Source organism: Adelges cooleyi, unplaced genomic scaffold (assembly GCF_023614345.1).
Source record: "Adelges cooleyi isolate 19-005CV unplaced genomic scaffold, UGA_ACOO_1.1 ACOO_flye_CR_arks_rails_tigmint_CR_PRNA_2, whole genome shotgun sequence".
Lineage (NCBI taxonomy): Eukaryota > Metazoa > Arthropoda > Insecta > Hemiptera > Adelgidae > Adelges > Adelges cooleyi.
In genome coordinates this window covers 10,226,034-10,233,922 of record NW_026095860.1, presented here as the reverse complement: position 1 = coordinate 10,233,922, position 7,889 = coordinate 10,226,034, and positions in this window count along the sequence as shown.

The window sequence follows — 7,889 nt, the reverse complement described above, 5'->3', positions numbered from 1 at the left end:
AAATCAACGATAAATGTTGTGGGTCGTATTTATGTAACAAAAACTTAAGTTTCGCCTAAGTGCACCTAAACGGTAATATAAACAGTAAAATATCGAAAATATATGAGGTTAGGTTAGGTTAGGTTTATTTACAACTCTTAATTGCATTCCCTCATCCTAATCCCAGATCATGTAATAATATAAATATTGGTTTACAGATCCCAATTATACACTTATCTATAATTCCAAAACCGAGATGCAATAATTTGAGAAAAACTAATTACGATGAATTCATTTTTTAGGTATAAATTGATTACCTAATAATTCACTTTGTTTATTTAGTGTTATAACTTAAATATGTTAATAAGTATCATTTTATTTTTTTAATTCTAATGTTATTTTTAACTTTTCCCTTTGCTCAGTTTTAATTAGGGAATGTGTTATTAATTACATTTAATCTTTCAATAAAAATGTCTAAGATTCCTAACAAATAAATAAATATAGGGTTTCAAATTTAGAGCTCCCTATTTCACGTGAATCACGGCTCACGGATTCACGTGAAATTAATCACGAGTTTATAAGACCCGTGATTGGAAATTGTCCGTGAATTTATAATTTTATTCACGTGAATAATATTAATATACGTGATCACGTGAATTTCGTACAACGAATTCACGTGAATTAAACATACGGATTTTATATTACATTTATTCACGTGATCACGGAACCGTGATCACGTATGTATTACTACACGTACGAAACCGAGACCCCTAGTTTCAATCAATTCATCCAGATTAAAAATTAAAAAAATATACTTTTATTATTATTAGGTACTCTAAAATGAATCATAATGAATAATGATAAAATACATTACCTAATTTTATTGTCCGCTATGAATTATTGAAAAATTTAATTTATCTATACTTTCTTGTTATTTGTAGACACATGTATGCACTGTCGAATTAGTGTTGGATGGAAAGCATTTAGAGTAGATGTAAAACTATGATACATGAAAATTCCATACGTTTCTCTTATTCAAACGTGTAAAAATAATTAATTATATAAGTTAACTTGTTTTATCCTTTTTTGTCTGATCTGCTCATAATTAACTCAATTTTAAAATATGAAATAAAACTGTCTAAGTATAAAGTTGAAAATTTAATCGATAATATAAAAATCGACACGAAATTGAATTTGGTATTTTATATTTATGACTTTAATAATTAAGTATTAATTATACTGTTAATTTTAGAGTAATAAACAACATAATATGAATATAAAAATAGTTTGTTTTTTAATTTTCTATTCGCAATAAATAGTTAATCGTTACCCAAGTACCATCTTATATAGGCTAATTTAGCCTGGTTTAACATTAAAAGATTAACTGCTACCTCTTTAAAACTGAAAAAAAAACCACTTTAAAAATTGACACATTATATTTTAACGTTATGCTATAAACTATTTGCAAAATAGTTAGTAGTTCCACATTTATACATGGAGTGTTTTCAAAAGGTAAATATTATGTTCTTGGTTTTTTCTAGATATTCTAGTTGACTAATTGAATACCTATGACCTGTGATCATATAGCAGTAAACAGAGTAGTTAGGACTGAGTAGGGTGTAAATACCTACTTAGTACTTACACATATAACTCGGATTGGGGTACTATTGTAAAATTCAATTTTCAGTTCATTGTCGGGTGGCATCATGGGTTTTTCAGACGCGACTTTTAACCGTTTTTTTTTTCAACGAAATTTTCAAGTACTTTTTGACCGTTTATAATAAGATATGTAATGCACGAGAAAGAACAAGGAAAAGCCTATTGTTTTGAACGTCGGGCGTGTATGGTTTTCTAAAAAAAAACTCGGTGGCCCCACGTACGAAATAACATGAATGTGGAACGTTGATTTTAAGAGCACTCCAGAAATACCCCCCTCGAATACCACATATATATATGTATATATATATGGTATTCGTGTATATCCTCCGGTGGTCATGTAATTATTATTGTAAGGACTACTGCCGAACGATAATATTATAGAAAAGTACCTGGTGCAATATCGCTAATCGACGTGCCGAGTGCATTGTAGTGACACATAGAAATGACTTTCGAGTGGCTGTTATATTTTTACTATTTTTAACGAGGGGACGATTTCTCAATGCATTTATTCAACCATAGAGACGGAGTTAAAAACAGTACAACCTATGTACCTATGAAATAAAATAGAGAAAACCGTATTAATTCAATAACGTATTCTACATATTATTTTATAACGTGAAAGCGTTATGTTCAATATATAGATATTGTAGGTACGTCAAAAAATGACAGTTGTTAACAAAAGATATGTTAAGTATAAATAATTAGTTCATTATTTATTTTAGCTAAAAAAATATATTTTATTATATGATAAATGATAATTATTGCTAGATTTTAGCCTTTAGAGTTCTCTACCTATTTTATTAATGTTTATGAATAATGAATTGCTGATAAAGGATTAAAATATATTATTAACAGGGTTCATTTTTGTGCTTTCGACGCATGACAAATCAGTTCAACGGCAACGTTATAGCCTGAGGGCCATGTACATTAGTATATTATTACATAAGGTAATAGTAGTATTATTAAATGATTTCCCCACGCTCTGTATTTTCAGTTCACGCTTAAATCACTATGTATAATGTCTACCTATCAATCGATAGTCAACGCTTTGGCCTTTGACCATTACAAGTAAATTCGTTACATCTTTTTTTTTTTTTTTACTCGTAATCCGACCGTTTATTTCCATGACTATAGTAGCTATATATGTATTGTAGTATACGGACGACTAAAGCCTCGTAAACCGTTTTATTAGCCACTTCACCTGTTCCGCCGTCGTTATAATATATTACATTGAAATTGTTTCGATTCCGTATATAGGATTATTATCACTCCCAAGTAGTATTGTTCCACATTGCAGTCAAAAAATAATCACGAGACACGCGACCCAAGGAGGCGGTGCACGCCCCAGCTCGCGCATCGTATTTCACTCGGTATATCTGGTTACAACTGCATACTGAAATTAATATACCTGTGTTCGTCCCCCGTATACTGCAGATCACATGTTAGAGCTCAGCATATTTTACTAATATCGCGTGCGTGGCCAGGATTTTCTACTTCAATGACGATCAATACAAACCCAATAATACGAACCCATATTGGCAAACTTAAAACTAAGACAATAATATGTTGCATGCGTTACACTATGATTACAGTAAAAGCCAATTAAGACCTTTAACTTGAATACGTCATAGGTAATATTATCTCGCCATAATATTGTTAATAAATAAACACGGTTTTTTTGATAATTTTGGAAAGAGTATAATATCTGCGTTGTATTCCGACTTGTACTATACAACAAAAAATAAAAATATAGTAGCGTTTTCAAAAATGTTCATATTTTTAAATCATGTTTTAAAAATATTATTTACAAAATGTTGTTCAAGTGTTATAAAAATACCTACTTCCAATACTTTTATATTCATATTTTAAATGATATGAACTATGATAATATTTTCTTTGTTTTAACAACATTTTGCTAAACATTACTTTTTAACATTTAATCTCCTTCCAAAACGTGGTTTTATTAAATAATAACATTAAACAAAAATTATTATTATAAAATAAGTTAAAGAAATAGGGGAATACGAAGTTTGCTGACTGTCAGTCTCAAATCTTAATCAAATACAATTTTATTTTATTATTAGCTTATAATTAAAGCATTATGAATTTGGATTTGTGTTTTATTTATTTAATTGAATTATAAATGAGAAAAAGACTAGCTTACCTACATATTTCAGACCAGACAGAGTTACTCTTATTATGAATATACTTTTTGAAGTAGTCTGTAATCATTATGTTATGATTCACTCGTACGGCGAGACTTGTTTTGGAGTTCATGCCGATTTTATTAATATATATCCACAAGTATTAACGAGATGAGAATGTGTCAATGTGTTATAATAACTAACGGTAGCTTTGGCGATTATTCAATAGGGTACTTAACGAAGAAGAGGCTCTCATCAACTGACACCTTAGCTCAGGGGTTTTTGTAAAAGGGAAATAAATTTATTTGAGCGTGCCATTTCCGCCCGGAAACATCAACAAAGCAGCAGCTTTCTGAGCACCTCTCAAGCTTTGAGTGTCCTCTTTCTTTGCTCGAAGAACCCATCTTGGCTACTCGAAACTTGATCAGCTCTCGTCGTTTTCATTGGTACTATATACCTACCGCGTATAATCACTACGGATACAACCAATAAAAATATATATAAATAATGACTGTGCGCATTTTTCGTGTCACCAATTATTCAATACGGAAATCTAAAAAAAAAACAAATATTATAAGCCCACCTTTTCTGACTATTTCTAAAGTTTTCTAAGTAGTTATTTTTTACTATTTTTTAACTACAATTGTTTTGTTGGTTGTACGTGCTAATGTTTTTTTTGTTCTGTCACTAGCTGTACTTATTTTTTTAAACGGCATATAAAATCCTACATTATCATTATTGATTCCCTATTGTCCTCCTTGTGTATATATATATATATATTAAACAAAATACAAATACCGTTTAAACGCTGTGCTCTTTCGCGATTATTATTGACGTGTATGCTGGTGCGCAGAAATTGAGGTAGTTATAATCCCTAGTGATTATATAGTATAGTATATATACTGGCGTTGTCGACTTATAACGATTTAGGTGGGTCTAACGACGCACGCGACTTTTGGAATAATAATAATAATAAACAAAGGGGTTGTGATGCGAATGCTGTAGCCCAGCCGAGGGGGTTAGCGGCAATTATTGCTTGTCAGCCAGGACCGTGCACACCAATCAAACACTAATAAAGGGCACACGCGTCTGCCAGGATCTGGAAAACAAATAAAAAAAATAATCGGACCGAGCAAACAACAGTGTGCCGTTTTTTTAAAAAATGATTTTCAAATTAAATAAACACACGGTAGCGCGCGCGTCGCTACTCGAACTGCGATTTCGCAGTAATTGACGCTTTATTGAATATGAATAAAAACTGAAAAACTTTCTGGTAAAAATAAAAAAGTCTTACAAAAACAGCGGACGTGGCCGGTTAGGTCAGCAATTTCGTTTTAGTATCAATACCGCTACCATACTACAAGGGAGACGAGGACAGCAACGTGATTTTTAATAGTTGTGAGAATAAAAAAATGTTAAAAAAAACACATATATCGCAAGACCGATGAGGAGGAACAAATACCGACCCCCCAAACATATTATACTACACTGCTATATACCGTCACATAATAATAATGTAAGGCGATTATTGTCAATCGGTTCCGGTCCGATTCACATGTATTATGAAACACGTCTGCTATCAATAAAACGCAAATTTCAGCAGATAAACATCGATTATTCCGTACGTGCGTTACTATAATGACCTCACCTGGTCCACTCCGAACTAAACAAACTTGACGGAGACATCCTCCGCTCGCACAATGCGCTTTACGGTAAACACACTGTAACGATCCGATTAGTATCTGCGAATTATGTATACAAATTGTAAACAAAATTTAAACATACCCGAATGGACGCAATTACTGTATTATTATATTCAATGTTGAAGGGTCGCCTGAGAGAGATTTCTCGTCACAATGTTCGTCGTTATAACAACTAGAAATTCTTGTGTTTTTTTTATGTATTATTTTCCTGCACATTAATTCTATACAAATTAAATGACCTAAAGTACGCCTATAATATATAGCGAGTAAATGGAGTAAGTTTCTGGTACATAAGTACATTAGTCATTAACAACTAATTTCACTAAACACAACTAAAAACTAGCATTACCCACAATCTACCTAAGCCCCAGCCTACATTTTAAAAACCAATAATCCCAAAAACTGCTTCAAAATAGCTATTAATTTAATGCATCATTTTGTTTCAAATAAGTAAATTAAATATGTAACTATTTAGCATAATATAAAAGTTACCTAGCTAAAACTTCCTTTAACATTGTACATAACATACTTTGTATTTATTATTTAAATATGTATTAATTTAGGGCGTGTATATTATTTGTTAATTTAGGTACAGTATTCGTCACATATAAAATGAATAAAATATTATATGTTGCACTTGCATTAAAATATACTTCTATATAGTTTCTAAAATATTTAAGTACTTATATAATATGACGTGTTCAAGTGAATAAAAAATGTAATTGTTTCGTTATTTTTTAGGATAAAATTATGGTTATGAAATAGTATAATAATCCCATGATAAAAAAAAATAAGTTGGGTTTAATATTGTTTTTTTTTTATTATAATATAAATTGTATGGACGATGCTCTTAAAGAATCCACGCTGAGGAAACGACGTATACATTTTCCAAAGGAATGATTTTGAATTAAACTCTTCCACAATCATGACGGCTCCTTGTATAATATTAGTTCAAACCATTTTTCCACAGTAGTATTTTCAGTCTACTCTTTTTGCTCTTTTATTATTTCTTCCTCCCCGTGGTGATTTATTGTTATAATAAAATGTACCGCGACCGGAAAGGCAGTATTGTAGAATGAACTACATTTTGTACACAGAATATAAAAATGTATCATTTTAAGGAAAAGTATAATTTATATTATCGCCGTATAAGTTATAAGGGCCATTAAAAAATTTCTCGTGTAATGCAAAAAGATATTGCATTATTAAAAAAAAAGTGTTCGGTCAAACCCCGTAGTTGTTAAAAAATAGTTTATAATAATTACAAAGAACAATGTAGTTTAACATTGTAATTTATATAATTATCACAGTTAATATACTTTTAGACTTTATCTATGCGGTAATTGGAAAAATTAAAAGTTTTGAGAAGGAACAGATTTTTTTAAATTTTAGTTGTTTTTTTTTAAGATTATTATTTTTGTACGATGAACGTTTTTCATTTTGTGGTATCAATAGTTTTGTTTAATGATTATTGTAATACAATTTTTAAACAAATTCAAAATATTTATTTGTTTTGCGCGTTTTACTGTTATATTGACAAAGTTTATATTTATAAAGTCGGTTTTATAGCGGATTAATATTAGGGTGCTCCTTACTGACTTAAAGATGGGAATATTATCATCGACTGTGAATTGGGGAGCCACGACCCGTGACTGTGTACTGTTTGGATGTTTACTAAACTCTTGACTACATTGCGTTATGAGCATTGGAAGTGATCGGTATTAAGCTCGAATTAATGTACACTCGAATCGATAAAAACGCTGAGGAAAACACTAGACATATTAAACGAAAATAAATAAAAGTAGTAGCGTGTGCCATACTGACTAGCAGTACCTTGTACCAATATAGTTATTCCTATGAACTTTCAAGAAAAAATATATGCTACAATATTGTAATTTGTAACATATATACCTATATTATATTGCTAAAATAGTTTCTCTTTATACAAGATACCTAATATAGGTATTAAGTATACTGTATATTATACTAAATGATAATAATATACATTATTAAATTATAAGATAGATCAATAATAGATTATATATCATCAATTATTATACTTTAATAGCACTTGGACTACTGGGTAAAGCACAATTAGTATTATCTGCAGTATAGTAACGCTATAAGCAGTACAAATAAAAATTTTCCATTAGATTTATTTTGGCTTCTGTTCAAAATAAACATCACACAAATTCTACGAGTTGTACTATGTTCCTTCCCGAGTGTTCGATAAACTCCTCATATGTACACAAACTACTTTATTGAGCAAACAAAATTATAATAGTGGATTGAGACAAAGTGCGGATTTCCCATTATTTAGGGGGCCTCCACTAGTCCAATTTAACAACATGTTCATCCAAACGATATTTAAAAAATAAATAACAATTAGATAAAAAAAAAAGAA